The 19,928-nt window shown below is 38.0% G+C and overlaps 1 protein-coding gene across 4 annotated transcripts in view; it reads right to left on the bottom strand.

Annotated features, from left to right (window-relative positions):
* The window catches only part of LOC129726109 (tachykinins), a 114,562-nt gene extending 95,621 nt beyond the window's left edge, over positions 1 to 18,941 (bottom strand). For 2 of the 4 annotated variants that reach the window (XM_055682761.1, XM_055682762.1), the window contains exon 1: positions 18,782 to 18,941. The gene's annotated coding sequence lies outside the window, so the exon portion shown is untranslated. Of the gene's footprint in view, positions 1 to 12,159; positions 12,291 to 18,781 lie in introns of all 4 variants that reach the window. The other 2 variants (XM_055682763.1, XM_055682765.1) reach the window with 2 other exon arrangements.
* Positions 18,942 to 19,928: the final 987 nt, after the last annotated feature.

The raw sequence follows: 19,928 nt of genomic DNA, 5'->3' as shown, positions 1-19,928 counted from the left end.
TGAGTTGGAAAGACTCGAGGAAGAGCGAGAGTTGATGGAACAACTGTGCCAAGAGAAGATTGCTAAAGAGAGAGCTTTAAACGAGAAAGAACTTCGTGAAAAGCTCGAGAGAGAGAAAATTTTATCGCTCGAAAACATGAGTTACTAAGCCGGCAGGACGACGACGAAGCGAGAAGTGTGAGAAGTTTGCGGAGCAGTCAAAGGAGCGCAAAAAGGACAGAAGATTGGGTGAAGCAGACCAAGGCAACTGAAAATTCCGGCATAAGCGTCGTTGTACAGACGTCTCCGTCCATACCGGCAGAAATTAACGTGTGAGGAAAAAAATCCGAACAACTTTTGAATTGGTCTACGATTTTGAAGTGCTGCACAAATCGAAAAATCCTTTTCCACAAAATGAAGATCCACTTTTATATAACTGGTAACACGACTAGTCGATTCTGTCAAGTGACGATTAGTTGGGAAAAAGGCATGGTCGGAAGAAGATCGTCGTAAATTGATTTGCAATTTTTGTGAGCGAAATGAAGAAAAATCTAAAAGTGAAGTGTTCCATTATTCTAAAGATCTTGGATATAAAAATACAGTTATATACATTATTGACAAACTCTTCGAGAATGAAAATACCTTCAAATAAAAATCTGGTTCCGGACGAAAATGCACTTTGCAAGAGTGCAAAGTTCGAGCGAAATTAAGGGCGGAAACGACTGGTCGGTCGGCGTAATCAAATCGTAAGCTGGACAATAAATATTCGATCGATTCAAAAACGGTGAACAAGTATCTGCAGGAAATAGGCTTAAAACTTTAAATATAAGTACCATAAAAATGACAGAGTAGTGTTTTGGCCAGACCTTGTATTGTCAAACTGTGCTAATGCAACTTTAGCGGATTTGCGGCAAGGCAATATCGGGTTTATTCCAAAAGGATACAATTCTCAAAATGTGCCACAGCTGCAGTCTATTGAAACTTTCTGAGCAAATTTGAAGCGAATAGTCTACCATCAAGGTAGCAGAGCGAAAAACGTCGATTGTTTGATAGAAAAATCAAGATGGAGCTCAAAACAATTGAAACATCCGGAATTTAGGAAGCTGTAAAGCAAGTACCCCAGAGGATCAGGAAATCAGCGCGATGTGGAGCTGAGGTTTTCCTATGAGGTTTGTAAATGAGTTACATTACTTGAATAAAGAAACAAGTATAGAAAAATAAGTTGCGCAAGATTTTAATTTGGAATTGAAAGTTTGTTCGGATTTTTTTCCTCATACGTTAATCAACTACCAAACGCGCAATCATTATGCCCGCAGGGAGTAAATTTCTCGTCCACTCCAAAGAAAGTTTCTGCTGTTAGTACGGAACAGGCGTTTGGTGCGAGATTAGAGACGAAATCAATCTCTGAAACACCCGGAAAATTTGTCCACGAACAGAATGATATTTGTTCGAGATTACCTCTCGTTGATATAAAACCTCTTGTAGATCTGTTGAAGATCGCTGATGTACATGTATCTAAAACAACGACCGATTCGGCTCCTAAGCCCAGCCATCTTGGCATACCGTCATACAAGCGGTGGAGTACTGAAACTGCGATTCGTCGTAGGCAATACGTTCTTGAGCACCAAAGAGAAACTGACAGACAAACACAACCTTTGGCTACCGAACATCAAAAAGACACTGAAATGGGGCAGAGTCGGGAAACAGAACTAGCCGATAGAATTAAGTCATTGGAAACACGACACGCCAACGAAATGTTGCTGCTGCAACAATCGATAACCAATATACGCAATCAGCTCGATCATCGCAATCGTGAGTTAGAGAAACTTGAGAAATCGGAGGAAATCGGTTCCTGCGTGCTGCGGAACAACGATTGCAATCATGTCTAGAGGAAGCACGTCAGCGAGAATTTGAGGCTAATCGTTTACGAAATCAGGCCGAAAAAGCATACTGGGCGCTACGAGAAGAAGTTGAATGGAAAAGCCAGTATCAAAAACAAGCTTTTTCCGACTATAATGAATGTCAGTCGTCGGTAAGTGGGTTGACTTTTCCACTATTAACATCTCCGAGCCTAAAGAATTACATAGTAACCGATAACGTCTCCGCTTTTCATCAAAGGCAACCGTTTGGTTTATCGCAGGGTAGCTCGGGTCCATCACCACAGCAGCTAGACAAGTCGTTACGAAGGAGCTGCCTATCTTTACCGGTGATCCGATCGATTGACCGTTATTTATAAGCAGCTATAAAAACTCAACTGAAATTTGCGGATATTCCAATGCTGAAAACCTTCTTCGTTTACAACGTAGTCTAAAAGGCTCGGCAAAGGAAGCCGTTAGCAGCTTTTTGCTACACCCCACGACAGTTCCTCACATTTTGTCGACACTGCAACAACTATATGGTCGCCCTGAACAAATAGTTAACAATATGATTGCTAAAGTAAGAGCTACTCCAGCTCCAAAGGCCGATCGTTTGGAAACGCTAGTAAGTTTCGGACTTGTAGTGCAAAATCTTTGCGGTCACTTGACAGCGGTTGGCATGGAAAGACATCTGTCTAATCCCAATTTGCTACAGGAATTAGTTGACAAGCTTCCGGCTGCGGCAAAGTTCAACTGGGCTCTTTACCAAGAACAAGTTGCCATGGTAGACTTAAATGTATTTAGTGAATACATGGCGAAAATTTTCTCTGCTGCCAGCGGTGTAACTCAGCTTGCTAGTATTTCTCATAAACCTTCAAAAGAAGATAGAGGAAAAATAAGAGAAAAATCCTATGTGAATTCACACATCATTGCAAGTCATGAAAAAACGGTTAAAACAGAAAGTCAAAAGGATGGAAAGGAGCATGTACAGCGGCAACTTGCAGCGGCTAATTTAGGTAGACCATGCGTGATGTGCAAATCCGATTGTCATCAGATCGGATAGTGCAATACCTTCAAAGAGCTCGATTTAGACGGCCGATGGAAAGCAGTCAAATCTAACAGACTTTGTGCGCGATGCCTAACTTCACATGCACGATGGCCGTGTAAAAGTGAAGTGTGTGGAATTAATGATTATCCAAAACGACATCATCGTCTGCTTCATTACGAAACCCCAGTGGAATCAAAGATAGGCGGAAATTCCAATGGAGCGGTAGTTTCACTGCATCGTCAATTATCATCGTCAACTTTATTTCGAATCCTTCCGGTAACCTTATACAGTGAGAAACGACAGATTAACACATACGCATTTCTCGACGACGGGTCATCGGTTACACTTGTTGAACGGTCAATCGCAAAAGCTTTAGGTGTGGAAGGAAAGGTACAACCATTATGCCTTCAATGGACAGGAGGTATCAATAAAAATATTGCAACATCAGAAATCGTGAAGTTGGATATCTCTGAAACCGACACGAACAGACGGTTTAATATGTCGGAGGTATATACGGTTAATAATCTAGGACTTCCAAGTCAAACAATTGATTAACAAGAGCTCGTTACACGTTATAGTCATCTTGGTAATTTACCGGTGAAAAGCTTCTACTCTGCCATACCCGGAATATTAATAGGTCAAAATAATTCGCATCTGATCGCCACTATAAAGCTTCGAGAAGGAGAGTTGAACGCACCGATTGCGACGAAAACTAGGCTTGGTTGGGCAGTATGTGGGAGATTGGGGCAAGCTACAAGAGATACGGCGCATAAACGCCTACATATTTGTGCCATGTCATCAGATGTAGAGCTTCATAAATATATTCGTCGATTCTTTGATACTGTAAGTCTTGGTGTGGCACTTGTTCCGTCAGTTAGAGGGGCAGAAGAACAACGGGCGTACAAAATTTTAGAAGAAACCACGCACCGTACTAACGATGGAAAATATAAAACAGGGTTACTATGGAAATATGAATACATAGAGTTACCAAACAGTAGACCTATGGCTGAGCGACGATTTAAGTGCCTCGAGAAACGTTTAATTAAAAATCCGGAATTATACGAAAGCGTTCGTCGGCAAATCGCAGATTTCAACTCGAAAGGCTATATTCACGAAATAACACCACAAGAGCTGGAAAGATTTGATCTGCGGCGTATGTGGTGTTTACCTATCGGTGTCGTAGTAAATGATAAAAAGCCCGGTAAAGTAAGAGTTATTTGGGATGCGGCAGCAAAAGTGGAAGGAATTTCACTCAATTCAATGTTGCTCAATGGGCCGGATCTCTTGACTCCACTGCTATCGGTAATGTTTCAGTACCGAAAACGAGAAGTTGCAGTTTCAGCAGACATCCGGGAAATGTTTTTACAAATATTAATTCGCGAGGAAGATCGCAGTGCTCTGTTGTTCCCGTACAGGGATTCGCCAGATCTACCCCTGAGCATCATGGTATCAAACGTGGCAATATTCGCCGCAGCATGTTCGCCAGCTCATTCTCAATATATTAAAAACCGGAATGCGTCGGATCAAGCAAGAGAGTTACCGCGTGGAGCGGCAGCCGTACTCAACCGGCATTATGTTGACGATTATGTCGACAGTTTCGATACAGCAAAAGAAGCGGTTGGAGTGGCTCGGGAGGTGATTGAAGTTCATAAACGGGCAGGATTCCATATACGCAATTGGATGTCAAATGACAAAACAGTTTTGAAAGAGTTGGGAGAAGAAAATTGCAAACTATCAAAAAACATTCTACCGGATAAGGCAACAGGACTAGAACGAGTTTTGGGAATGACGTGGTTACAAGAAGAGGACGTTTTCGCATATTCGCTTCAGTTTTGCGGAAAGATACAAATGCTTGTCGAAGAAACCTTAGTACCCACAAAAAGGGAGATGCTACGTGTAGTCATGAGCATTTACGATCCGTTGGGGTTGATTGCATCGTTCGTTGTCCATGGTAAAATTCTGATTCATGACGCATGGCGATCCGGAACTGATTGAGACAGCAAGATTCCGCTAGAAATCGCTTATCGATGGGCGGATTGGCTTGCCGTAATCAAAGATATTCAAAAGCTGAAAATTCCTCGATGCTATTTTCGCGGTTATATTCACGAAAGCTTTAAATCGTTGGAGCTCCATATATTTATAGATGCGAGCGCCCAAGCTTGTGTGGCCGTCGGATACTTCCGCATTGTAGACAAAGGACAAGTCCGAGTTGCACTAGTTTCATCGAAAACAAAAATCGTGCCCATTAAAAGTCTCTCAATACCTCGTTTGGAATTGGTGGCAGCGTTATTGGGAGCTCGTTTACGGAAAACAATAGAAAAAAACCATTCACTGAAAATTCAGAAAACCTTTTTCTGGAGTGACTCATCTACCGTGTGCTCATGGATTAAATCTGACGTTCGTAGATACCGTCAATTTGTAGCATTTAAAGTAGACGAAATGTTAGGCTTATCAAGTGTTGAAGAGTGGAGATGGGTTTCAACCAGAAACAATGTGGCGGATGAAGCTACGAAGTGGGGAAAAGGTCCATCTTGTGATATACAGAGTCGGTGGTTTCGAGGACCAGAATTTTTGCACCAGCAGCTTAATGAGGAATGGCAAATGCACGCCGAGGAAAAGAGCATAGATCAGAGCGACCAAGTGTTAAGAGCAGTATTTATTTGCAAGCGTTTGGTGCTACAGCCAATAGTAGACGTTTCAAGGTTTTCTAAGTACGAACGTCTTTTGCGGTGTATGGCATATGTTTTCCATTTCGTCAATGTCATGCATAAGCGGAAAGATGAAGTCGCTGATACAATTGGGCTCACCTGCATTGAAATACAAACAGCGGAAAGATGTTTGTGGGCTATTGCACAGTTCGATGCTTTTCCTGATGAAATGGTAGTTCTAAAGCAACGACCTGATGGTTCTCGTAATAACCGATTGGAATCATCAAGCCGTCTTTTGAAACTTTCACCATTCGTCAATGAATATGGAGTGTTACGGGTGCATGATGCACGGATGTTACCCTATGATGCAAAATTTCCAATAATTTTACCCAGAAAACACCGAAGTACAGATTTACTGTTGGATAACTATCATCGGACATATGGCCATGCGAACGACGAAACCGTTGTAAATCAAGTACGACAGAAATTTCACGTTCCCAAACTAAGAGTTCAGGTGCGATTAATAAAAAGCGTTGCATGTGGTGCCGTGTGTATAAGGCGAAGCCGGTTATCCCTAAAATGAGCCCTCTTCCAGTGGTTAGATAAGTAGCGTTTGTACGACCATTTACCTACACTGGAGTAGACATCTTTGGTCCGTATTTAATTAAAATCGGACGTTCTGTTGTCAAACGATGGGTCTGCCTCTTCACTTGCCTCACCATCAGGGCTATACATCTCGAAGTGGTCGCTACTTTGTCAACGGACTCATGTAAAAAAGCAATCAGAAGATCTATAGCACGCATAGGGTCCCCACAGTAAATTTACTCCGACAATGGGACAAACTTCGTCGGTGCCAGTCGGGAATTAGCAGAAGAGATTAGCAAAATAAATAAAGATTTAAGCAGTACCTTTACCAATACTGACACCCAATGGCGGTTCAATCCCCCTGCTGCCCCACACATGGGAGGCTGCTGGGAGAGAATGGTTCGCGCCGTGAAGGCAGCTTTCACCGCAGTTCCATTGGTTTCAAAAATAGACGAAGAGACGTTTGTCACCATTTTGGCAGAATCTGAAAGTATGATCAATTCTCGACCACTTACGTTTGTACCTTTGGAAACAGCAGATCATGAGTCACTAACACCAAACCATTTTTTATTACTTAGCTCTAATGGAGTGCAGGAACCGGTGAAGGCCCCGACAGATGCGGGATTGGCTTTAAAAAGTAGCTGGAATAAAATACAATATACACTGGACAACATATGGCATCGCTGGGTGGTAGAGTATTTACCGACTATCACTCGTCGAACAAAATGGTTCCAAGATGCACCTCCAATTAAACAAGGGGATCTGATCGTTATGGTTGACGACAAGATAAGAAACCTATGGATGAGAGGGCGAGTCGTTCGAACAATTCCGGGGAAGGATGGAGTAATTTGTCAAGCAGAAGTGCAGACATCCGGAGGGATTTCAAGGAGGCCTGTAAGCAAATTGGCAGTGCTGGATGTGAAAAGCTCTGGTGATGCCGATTCGGAATCAAAACCTACGGCAACACGTGGGGGAGGATGTTCACCGCAACAGCCCCTCGTATCATGTCCCACTGATAACGGCCAACAAGATCAACTGTGATCAGTGGGCGCCCCGTCAAAGGCAATTGTCAAAAGGATGAGAAGATTTTTTATTACAAGAAGTTAGAAGCCACGAGTTATAAAATTCACTAAATTTAATTTTACTAAAATTTTGAGTGGCAAATGATTAAAAATATTATATTGTACTGTGCGAAGTTTACTGAAGAATAAGGAGACTAAATTGTGAGTTATTATCAATATGATTATCAAACCGAACATTTCATGAATAAAATTTAAAATTTACAGCTTAAAGCTGATTACTCCTAATATAGGATTTCACTGCTTGGAGAGCTCCGAATCAAAACAATTTGCACAAAGTCTTTTACTCAATAAACACTTAGACGTTTTTGGTTCCCAAACCGCGTTAGTTCGAAAACCCGCCAAAAATTTTTTTAATTAGCACGGTTTCGCGTAAAAAACCGCGTTAATTCAAAAATCCTCGCATATCTTCTACATGAGAGGAAATTTTTTAAGAGCCTTCCTCTTAAAAGTTAAATAAAACATCTAAAATACGTTATATAAACAAAATATATTTAAGAATCACTGTTGCCAACTGTACAGGTTTATCTAAAAATCTACAGATTACCTCGACTTCTTGGTTTAGGTACAGATGTTGTACCATACAGATTTGAAATAGTCAGAAAAGATTAAATAAAACTTTGTGACAGACTCTGCAACGATACATTAAATGCGATTTTTCAATTCAAAAGTTCAATTGATGAGCGAGCTACCCGCATTATCAATAACCATAAAACGTGCCTAACAACTAGTTCGGGATATAGTCCCGACTGTATGGGGTATCGTTCAACCATATGGATTATCATCCGTTTATGGTTATTGATTATGCGGGTAGTACGCCAGAACTACAGAGTCTATGCAATCACAGTTTTCTGAAAACAGTGAACAAACTTTGTTGAAGTTGTTCATTTATATATAATTCAAGAATGAAAATGCTTTCAAAACAAATCGGCAAATTTTCAAAACTAGTAGCAAGCATTTAAAAGCAGTGATATTATATTTGAGAAAATATTTTCAATTTCAGTTCCTGCATGGATTTCATTGTAATGAGTACTTTCTGGATAAGCCGTAGTCACGGAAAATACAACCATTCTTTCACAAAAATCACTGATGACGTTACCATGACAACTTCAAAATTGCTGTTAATAAACTGCCGGTACCCGGTTAACTGTCCCATAATGAAAAACAACATGTTGGGAAAACCGGCGATTTAATATTATTCGTGAATTTTCGGATTTCCAGCAATTACATCTAGAACCATAACAGTTTCATGGCACCACAAGTTTATCGTTGAGAACAAAAAATCATGGATGGAATTGGTTTTACGTTATATATCTTGAAAAAAAGACAAAATGGGACAAAATATGCGGGTACATTTATAAGTGCTCGCATGTTTTGACCCATCACATATAAATTCAACCAGCAATCGGCAGTATCATTGGCAACGTAGATTGTACTAAAAAGCAAAGCCAAAAAAGCAAAGCCTTGGTGCTACATTCCGATTCGGAACTTGACCTTCTGTTTGTTATACACAGACTTCGCAGCCAACTGTTTAGTGTACAGGACAATTGCGGGGCTAGCGCTACGATCCTACTGACACTAACAGTCTCTTCCGAGTCATAGATTGTACTACAGAAAACAAAAATATGTCTAGTTAATTAATTGACATACTCTATATGCCTAAAATAATCCGATATACACTAATCTGGAGCAAAATTATATGTTTGCAGTTTGTACCACTATGCAGTGGGACTGTAATGCGGGTACTTTCAATATGGGACAAAAATAACTTGGTATTTTTTCGATGTTTTTACATACAAAAGTATCAATTATAATTTTTTTCCAGAAAATATGATATGAAAATATGAGTCGATTCCTGATGATAACTCAGAAGTGACCAAAATCAGTATGGGACAGTTATGCGGGTACCGGCAGTAAAGCTGTTGCAAGGTTCATTTAAATTACATCTAGAAAGCGCAAGTTTGATGAGTGAAGTACGCTGACATGATTGCTACATCACTCAAAAGTAATTACTTTCGTTTGTTTTGATGAGCAATATAACCCATATGAGAATTAACGTAATAATTAATAAGAGAGTTTAAACTGTCCGCTTCGATGGACGAACGCAAATAAATTATTTTCAAGGATGGCTGAAAGCAAAAAAGGAGGTCGAAACGTAAGAAAATAGATTTTTTTGGTGTCATCTAAAGAAGCGATTAGGCGAGCAAAATATTCCAATTAGCGGATTAGCGATCAGCGTCGCTGAATTTTTAATTAGCGGTGCCCACCACTGGCAGAACTTATTCCAAGAAATTTGACAGCGATGGGGATAACAACAACCCACGGCAAAACTGAAATATGTATTGCGTTAACTGTGTTTAGGCAACGTGTTTTGCCCACCAGGAGTCGTAAAGTTATCGCAGGAAACAAAGACCTTTATTACAGAAGATGAGGCGAGCAACTCGCCTCGCCTGCAGTCACTGGCAAGGCGAGCAAAATTTTGAATTAGTGAACGTGAAATTTGGCTGGTGACAGCCGACTCGCCATCTGCAACACCAACATTGGTCAGAGCATTTATAGTTGGATAAATGTAAATGCCCATCACATGATTTGGACCAGTACAGACACTAACACCAGCGTAGATTACCTTTGGAACAAATGTAAAAAGACAGGAAGTTCTTGACTTTACATGATGTAGCCCTGCTATCTCTGTAAGAATAAAAAACTTATCAAATGAAGAATCCTTAGCTGACTAGGCAGGCAAATATTGTTTGATTACGAAGCTAATAAACAACTTACTGAATTCGTGGGTCTCCTACGAAAGGCAGAAAATCAAAAGGCAGAATCACGAAAGGCAGAATCACGAAAAGCAGAATTACGACAGGCAGAATATTTCACAAGGCAGAATATTTCATAAGGCAGAATAACGAATGGCAGAATCAAAAATGGTCTATTTTTTTAACAACACACACTCGCGGCCTTTGGCCGACTCTATTGTCCTCGCTACCGCTCGTTCGGACTTAACTAAAAGAAAGAAAACCTGTTTGAATAATCCTAGAAAACCAGTAGATCAGTTGTTTGTATGCGGGAGGCCGCCGCTTCCGACGGCGGGTCGGTGGCCGGCTTGGACCGCGGAAACCACGGCGGCTTTAGGCCGCCTCCGTTCCTTGCCCTCGATTATGCGATTCGCCGCATGAATTGTTTTATGTTGATTAAAACCAACATGCCGTTGAGACTAGTGTAAGTTATACCTAACATTGAAAAATTACTCTCCACGATGCAGTGAGAGTCTTTAGGACCTGAGTCAAACCAGTTTGCTCATAATTGGTTTTACCTGCTTAAAGGAATGTAGTTAAGTAATACAGAGATCTGAAACAAATTTAACACACCTCTCAAATCGACACTGAGTCGAACAAGATCAATTCTTCAGCGGTAATTCTAAAGAAAATAAAAAAATCCCTCATCGGTAATTATAAAGAAATAAAAAATCAAAGAACATACATATGAAAAATTTGGTTTTCATTTTTCCATTATAAGCTTTCTATCAAATTTTGCGTTATAACTTCAATTTTCAAAAATAAATAAATAGAAATTCAACACTTTTTTGTACGTTCATTTTTAGTGTTGTGATGTGAATGTGAATTATCCACATTATTGAACATGTATCAAGATAGACAGGTCTAATATCTAATCTCCCTGATATTTAAAAAATAATGCAGATTTTTCCTGATTTTGGGACCGATTACAGGTAACGAGGCGAGCAATTTGCCTCGCCTAGAGTCACTGACGAGCAAAATGTTGTATTAGGAAACGCGAGTGAAACTTGTCTGGTGACAGCTGAGTGGAGCAGTTTTGCAGACGAGCTACTCGTCCGAGATCCAGCCGACTCATCATCTGTTATATCTAAATTGGTCAGGCGAGTAACTCGCTGCTCACCTTGTTGACTGTAATAGGCGCCTTTATTTCCCTTAGCCCGCAAAGCGGTCATCACTTCAAATTTTACAATTTTACCTCATAAAATGTTACTTTAAGATTTTTATCGGAGAAAAATGTCCTTCTGTTTTTATTATTACCAACGACGAATTCGAACTGGCAACCAGAAATGAAAAAAAAAAAAAATACTGGGCAATCTCCAACTATTTCTAATATCAGGCAACATTCACGTTTCTGTTGAAAACTTACCGACTTGTGCCTTGCAATATGAGCATGGTGATTGAAGATATTTGCATGTCTTATAAAAATCAGGACAAATGCTAGAATATAAAAAATAAATCAGGACACCCAAATATGATCTCAAAATCAGGACATGTCCTGCTAAATCAGGACAAATGGTATCCCTAATTCGAATGCATATCAATACTGGTCGATTTTCGACTTTATGTCATTTGACACAGTTTTGCTCCGATCAAAAACTGTTTGTTACTTCCGACTGGAAGATACTTTTGACAGTTTGAAAAATTAATAGAATTGTATTGAATCGAATGAAATTTCTATTTTGCAAATGGCTCAATATTTACTGGAAATGATCCTGGAAAATCGAACTTGAACCAATCAAAAATTCAAAGAAAACCTTCACTGGCTAGTAAACAATCAGTATAGATTTTCTTCATCATGAACACCATGGTGGACCATGCGTCCATGCCCTTTACAAACACAAGTTTGATAAAACATCAACATCAAAACATCAAAAAAGACATTTACAAACACATTTCATTGCGTATTAAAGAAAACTGTAGTTAAACAACGAATGTACTAATCGATTAACCTTGCACGGAAAAAATATCATGAGTAATGCTCTTCTAGTTCTAAGTTTCTAAGTGGGATTCTTTGTAATGGCGAACATCATAGTTTGTTTATTGCGTGCTGTGAAATTTTCAAACTAATTTACGTGTGAAATTGTGTGTATACAGTGGAAATTGTGATTCCAAAGTGTACCTATTAAGGATCTCAATCAGGATAAGTAGAAGTGCAGTAGTAACTACTACCTGTTTTGATATAAATTTGTTATTTCTTTCCGCCACTCACTGCGGTGTGAGCTGGTTTGTTTGGTGCTGTTTTTTTTTTCTATTGTCTCTGTTGCCTGTGCGACGCCGTACGTAGCGTCCACTGTGTAAGGCTGAAATGGAATGTGTAAAGTGTAAATGTATTGTCTTGATTAACGATCTCGTTTGCTGTTTTCGCTGCGGAGGGAGATTTCACTCTCGCTGCGGTGGAATAAGTGGACCCTCAGTGAAATTAATCAATGCAAGCGATAATGTTCTGTTTAAATGCAACGACTGTCTATCAGTTCAGAGTTGTGACGAGCAGAATGTTTCAGTTTTGGATGTTGATGCACTAAGACAGGAGATCAAACAGATTTCAAGTTTGGTTGCAGATATCCAAAACAACATTACTGCTCAGATAGGCAACGCGTTAAAGAGCGGGATGGAAGAAATGAGCTTAAATATAATCAGTACTCTAAAGCAAAGAGGCGATGATTTTGATAAATTTATTAGTGGAAAAATGGATATTATGACTAGTTCATTTTTAGAAAATAAACGTAGACAGGAGTTAGTTGAAATGGGCAATAATGTGTCGGATTCTGATAGTTTGAATCGGAATGTGGCAAAAAAGACTAAAAACGTAAATTAAATGATGATGGTAATTGCGCGAATAACGAAACAGAAGTTTTAACTTTTGCGAGTGTAGTTCGTGGTAATATAAAAAAACGTAAGGCTGGTCCAGTCATTGTGATCAAGCCAAAAGAGTCCTCCCAGAGTAGTGAAGCTACAAGGGAATTTTTAAAGTCGAGTTTAGATCCGAAGACCCACAAAATAAGTAACTTTAGAAACGGGAAAGATGGCTCAGTTATTGTTGAGTGTGCAACAAATGATAACATAGAGATCGTGAAAATTGGTATTGAAAACAACCTTGGTGAAAGCTACACAGCTGTTGTACCCGTTCCCCCGGTGCCAAGATTAAAAGTAATGGGTATGAGTAATCAGTATTCTCCTGACGCCTTCATTGACCTTTTAAAGAGTCAAAACGAGGCGGTTTCTATCGATAGTATCAAGGTTATTAGTATGTACGAAAATCCACGTTTCAAATATAACAAGTTCAACGTGGTAATTGAAGTCGATAAAAAGTCGTATAATAGTTTGTTGACCGCGAAAAAAGTGAATGTTGGGTGGGATCGGTGCCACATCATTCCAGCGATTAACATTTTGAGATGCTTCAAATGTGGAGAATTTGGGCACAAGAGCACAGAATGTAAAAACGATGAAAAGTGCTCCTTGTGTAGCGGGCAACACAAGACATCTGAATGTTCTTCCACTGTATCGAAATGCATTAACTGTTTAAAATTTAATAAAGAACGCAAAATGAATTTGGACGTTAACCACGCAGCATCTAGCTCGGAATGCTCAGTTTACAAGAAATTGTATGAGCAAAAAAAAAGCAGCCTGCGTTTCGATAAATAGCAACCAAGTTCCAAGTGGAATGTGAATCAATTCGATATGATGTATTTGAATATTGCAGGGTTATCTACAAACTACGTTGCTTTGCGACAGATTGTAGAGGAAAAGCGTCCATTTTTGGTATTTTTATCAGAAACTCACATTGTAGATATTGATGCGTTCGACCAATACTCTATACCGGGATACAAAATAGCTGCTTGTTGCTCGCATTCCAGACACACTGGCGGTGTTGCTATTTATGCACAGGAATCAATTCGATTCAATCTTCGCCACAACGAAGCAATTGATGGAAACTGGTTCTTGGGCATTACGGTGGAAGGTGGCATGAAGATGGGTAATTATGGTGTTGTTTATCATTCTCCCAGTTCAAGTGACCAGCGTTTTATGGAGATTTTGGAAACTTGGTTCGAAGTTTTTGTGCATTGTAGTAAATTTAACCTTATTACCGGAGATTTTAACATGAATTGGCGCGATAACCTCAATTCAAATCATTTGAAGCGCTTAGCCGAATTTTGCAATTTGAAACAAATAATCAATGAGTATACCCGTATTTCCAGACATAGTAGGACTTTGATTGACCACGTTTATACTAATTTTGACTCCGTTTCTGCAATGGTGAGTCCCAATTTAAAAGTTACCGATCATGAAACGATTGTTATAAATAATTGTGGTACGGGAAGTAAAATAAATCAAGTGAAATTTAAGTGCTGGAAAAATTACTCGAAACAAAAGGTTTCGGAGCTTGTTGCAAGAAACTTGGACTTTTCCCTATCCCGTAGCCTTGATGATAAAGCAACTATTTTGTACAATGTTTTAAAAAACTGTACTAATCAGTTAGTCAAACAAAAGAATGTTGTTGTTAAGAACTCGAACAACTGGTACAATCTAAATCTTTTGCGCCTCAGGCGAAAAAGAGACAAATTGTACAAGAAGTTTTGTAGAACAACAAATGATAATGATTGGTACAATTATACAGTTGCTAGGAATATATATTCACAATCTCTGAACAAAACACGGAGCGAATATATACAGGGGAAAATTGATCAACATAAAAACAACAGCAAAGAGTTATGGAGAATACTGAAGTCATTACTGAAACCTTGCAATTTTAATCCGCGGTCCATAACTTTTGATGGCATTGAAGAACATTCTGAAGCAACAATTGCAAGTAAGTTCAATGATTATTTCATCGAAAGTGTTTCATTGATCAATAAATCAATTGAATTGGCTAATGAACCGAATGAAATAAAACGGCCGTATAATGTTAATTGTAGTTTTGAAAGCTTTCACCAACTTACACTAGAACAACTCAAAAACATATGTTTTTCTCTTCATAAAACGGCTGGAATTGATAACGTTAATGCTAGAGTTATTCAAGATTGTTTTCATGTAATTGGGCACGATCTACTTGGCCTTATAAACGAATCATTACAAACGGGGCACGTGCCACAAATTTGGAAGGAGTCGTTAGTTATTCCGATACAAAAAGTTGCTGGGACGATTAAAGCCGAAGAGTTTCGTCCTATCAATATGTTGCACACTTTAGAGAAAATCTTAGAACTTGCTGTAAAAGGCCAACTGTTACAATATTTGAACGCTAACGGTTTGCTGATACCAGAACAATCAGGATATCGGGAAGGCCATTCTTGTGAAACTGCATTGAATTTGGTGTTAGCAAAATGGAAAGAAAACATTGAGCGTAAGGATACTATTGTTGCGGTGTTTTTGGATCTTAAACGCGCTTTTGAAACGATTTCTAGGCCCTTATTGTTACAAACTATAAAGCGCTTTGGAATTACGAGTACTGCATACAAATGGTTTGAAAACTACTTGTGTGACAGAACTCAAAGGACTATTTTCAATGATTTTACCTCTGATCCCATAAGGAACACTCTTGGTGTACCTCAGGGAAGTGTATTAGGGCCTATTTTGTTTATTATGTACATTAATGATATGAGAAGAGTCTTACGTTTTTGTGACATAAATCTTTTTGCTGATGACACAGTATTGTTCATTGCAGCTAAAAATCTCGAAGAATCCATATTGCATTTAAACAAAGATTTGCGATCGCTGAGCGGATGGTTGAAATTCAAACAGCTAAAATTGAATACCAACAAAACAAAATTCATGATTATTTCGCGAAACCGTGTAAATAAAAATGTCTCAGTTGAAATTGATGGTGAGACAATCGATCGCGTGAGTGATATCAAATATCTTGGCGTGATTATTGATGACAAGCTAAAGTTCAATGTTCACATTGATAATGTCATCAAGAAAATTGCCAAGAAATATGGAATCCTCTGTCGTTTGAAAAAGGAGTTGAATACTTTCAGCAAGATCCATCTCTATAAATCAATCATCTCTCCTCATTTAGACACTTCCATTTTATTTTTGGCAAATGAAACACAAATATCGAGATTGCAGCGTTTGCAAAATAAAATAATGCGGTTGATTTTGAGATGCAATAGATACACTTCCTCGTCCTTGATGCTTGACGCTTTGCAATGGCTATCGGTGAAGCAACGAATTGTTTTTCTGACAATGGTGTTCATTTTTAAAGTAGCTAATGGATTGCTGCCCCGATATTTGTGTGATCGAATTGTTAGAGGAAGTGACATCCATAGATATAACACAAGAAATGCGGGAGAAATTAGAACACCACATTTTTTAACTAGTGCTTCACAAAATTCATTGTTCTTTAAAGGAATAAATGTATACAATTCGATGCCTAGACACATCAGACGTACGGCGACGCTATCAGAATTCAAGAGACTATGCATTTCACACGTCAAAGCTGAATTTTAAGCAGTTATTTAATTTTTTTTAATTTAGCTAAACTGTAATTGACGAAGTTCTTGTAACGGATGATCTCTGTGGACTCTGCTTATATAGCTTTTTAAAGGAATATGGTAGCACTGAAAAACTATTATGTTCGTCACGAGGGTGATGATGGATTTTGTAATTATTGATGTAGTATAAAATAAAAAAGAGTAGTCTACGAAGGTTTGAAAATCGCGCGCGATGATCAGATATGAAGGACTGAATTTAGAAATTTAATCATTTGAGATGGAGAATACCTTTATTATTTTATTTTGACATTATCAAGATACTCGTCAGAGTAATCGGAACGATTTTAGTTCTGTTGGTTGTTATTGGACATTGGTTTCCTAGCCGGTCTAGGATATTTTCGAGTTGGAAATATTTTCGACTTCCCTAGGTGGGGGCTCTCTTATAAATCACATCGAAGTTGACAGCTGGACTTGTGCTTTGCTTGCTGATCACCGCAGGAATGGCCTCGTCGGGATTGTATCGACTTTGTGGATGATTACACTGGATGTTGGCTTAACTCAGATGAAATTAATGTCTTTTGGCTGACAGTTGCAAATAAATTGATACCGACAACGCTTTGTCGATGAATTACTTGATTTTTGACGAATATTTTCTCTATTTGAATCGCTGCAAAGCATTGGATCAATTGTGAAGAAATTTATATCTGTGATGAAAACCAGTTCGTTTTGTTTGCTTATCTGGTTTAATTGTCTTATAATAATTATCTTGTAGATAAATCGTCTTTCTCAAACCTTTGTAGGGGTAAGAGGTGGGACCATCATCATTCATTCTGAGTTTTGAACTGATGCACGCTTTATTACCCACTTTTCAAGAATACAATAGTCTGCCCTTTAGACTCAGCATTCTTTAGAGAGGGTAAAAAATTGCTTGTAATAGACAAAACATTGTCACATTGTTATGTATCTTTGGAACCATTCAAATACTATATAACGCGGAATTTGGCAATTTTCAATACCCACCCACCCCCACATAACGAAATTTTACATATTTGCCACACGCAGTGTAACGATTCGCTGAATACCCCCCACCCCTGAGCTCGTTATGTATTATATGAATGATCCCTTTTATATCTTCCTAATGAAGACAATTCTCCAAAAGCCACGTCGCACTCACGCTAGCTGACATTCAGCATCCTTCACCAGCGCGTACGTTAGCTCGTGAATATTTGAACGTGTTTGAAGCTTGCTAGTCTGGTTAAGAGTTCCGTGTTCAAGATAGCGGCAATTATGCAAAAAGACAAGTCAGAATGCACCTTCAAACTTTTATAAATGTTTCATTCGTTTTCCATTTTTTTTTTGCAAGATTATTTGTAAACAATTTCTGATGCATATAAACACCATTTGCAAAAATACCGAGGAGAACAAAAAGGAATATCTTGAATATCTTGAATAAAATTTGTTGAAAATGAAATTCGTTGAAAATAAAAATGAAAAATAACATAACGAGTGTCGGAAAACTCGTAATAATGATATAACGGCTTGAATATTTTTTTTTCCTCCTTTCTCAACATCTCTAAAGCATTGGGGTGAAGTGGGGTCATACATTATATGCAAAAAATGAAGTTTGAAGAATATTCGAAAAATTCCACATAGATCTAACTTTTTCCTATTCCTCGTAAAAAACACGGTTTTAACGTATTAATAAAATGTTCACCAAGTGCTCCGAAAGAATGTCTAGATTAATGCAATTGCACGATTTGAGGCGCAGGCTGGTTCATCACCGTTGTCACTTTCCCAAAATTCAAGCGAAAATACAAGGAGTGGTCCAGAGGGAGAGACATGTGGAGATATAGAGCCAAAGTTGCAATTGACTCATCGAGAAGGAATAGCTTTCAGCACCAACTTGGTTGAACGGTGTTCTAACAGATATTGATTTGATAGACATTGATCGGTTATAATTTTTGCTAGGCATACGAAAATATGACGTAGTTTTGAAACAGACATATGTACCTACTGCAATCAGTTTTAAATATAAGCGTTAAACGCATATTTTTTTAAATGTACCTTAAAAATTTTCAAATAAATTTTGTTCTATTTAAATTTTGAATTTAGTTCAAGGTAAAAAAATATTTTAATCGAATTTACATGCGACGAACGGAGGGCATGTTTGAAGTTATTTGAAATTTTAAATGAATTATTGACATTCACTATACTGAATTAAAACAAATAGACCTGTTCCTAGTCAAATGACATTTCGTAGGCGATTATTTATTTTACATAAATATAAAGAATACTTGCAAAACCTCCAAATTAATGTATATCTCTCACATTAAACAACCCTGAACGAGCTCGAGATTTCCTACCTGTTTAGTTTATTTTATTTACACCGTTAATATTTTTCAATAGAACTGGCTTACACAGTTATATATAACAACAGTAACGAAACACACTTTTAATCCGTGCTCACAATTGCAGAAAAATACATGCTTTCGGTAGTAAATGTGACTTGCAAATGAATGCCATCATCGTGGGTGCTTCAGTTTTTACATTTGTTTTTTGAAGCAGACCATTGGAGTCATATCAGAACAGCACTTGTGGATATGGCATGGCCAAGCGACATGCGCAACAATAGTTCCTATTTTTCATAATCAGAGAATATTTTATTTTGATTTTAAATTTGAATTGTCGAATTTACATCAAAAATATCAAGATTTAAGGCTCTGAGGAGCAAAATCATTGCAAATCGCCTGGAAATACGCGAAAATTTAAACGACCATTTTTGATTTGAATGAAACTTTGCACACGTATTTGGCTTAGCAAACTGAGCATTTTTCACAGGTGGAGAGATTTTTTACACCCATGAGTTACATTCTAAAAGGGCGTATGCCTTTTGGCATAGGTTTTATTGGAAGCATTGTGGCCCAGAAACCGTTGGTTGTATAGAAAAACTGTCTGAGAATGAGTTGTAGGGAATTAAAAATTCACTATAATAAAAATATACACTGTACAAAAAAAAATTTTTCGACCAAAAAAAATTAAAAATAAACATTAAATTTCAATTTAAAAATAAAAGAGTTGAATTTTTTTTTTATTTTTTCTTTAAAGAAACTTGACGTTAATACGCAACTTTTAAAAAAGGTCCAGGATGGAGAAATGAAACATAATTTTTTATGGTAGATTATATTTAAAAAAAAAAATACTAATTCAAACATTTTTCAAAATATTTGTATTCTGATGATTTTAAAAGATGCAGAGAGTCATTTTAAATCAAAAAGCTCTTGGTAGTAAACATTCTAAAGGCATCGGTTTTCTAATTATTTCTAATTTAAGCTCGAAAAATTAAAATTATTTAGAAAAATACACGTTTTTCTTAATTTGTCCATGGTTCTCCAGCAAAAACCATACGTTCATTGGAATGCTTGATCAAAAATATACAATTCATTCTTTGACAACAAAACGATTGGGCGAACGGTTCTCAAGAAAAGAGTTAAATGTTCTAAGTGATATAAA

This window comes from Wyeomyia smithii, chromosome 2 (assembly GCF_029784165.1).
Source record: "Wyeomyia smithii strain HCP4-BCI-WySm-NY-G18 chromosome 2, ASM2978416v1, whole genome shotgun sequence".
Lineage (NCBI taxonomy): Eukaryota > Metazoa > Arthropoda > Insecta > Diptera > Culicidae > Wyeomyia > Wyeomyia smithii.
Note: the sequence above shows the minus strand (reverse complement) of the source record. Positions and strands in the feature narration are given on the sequence as shown.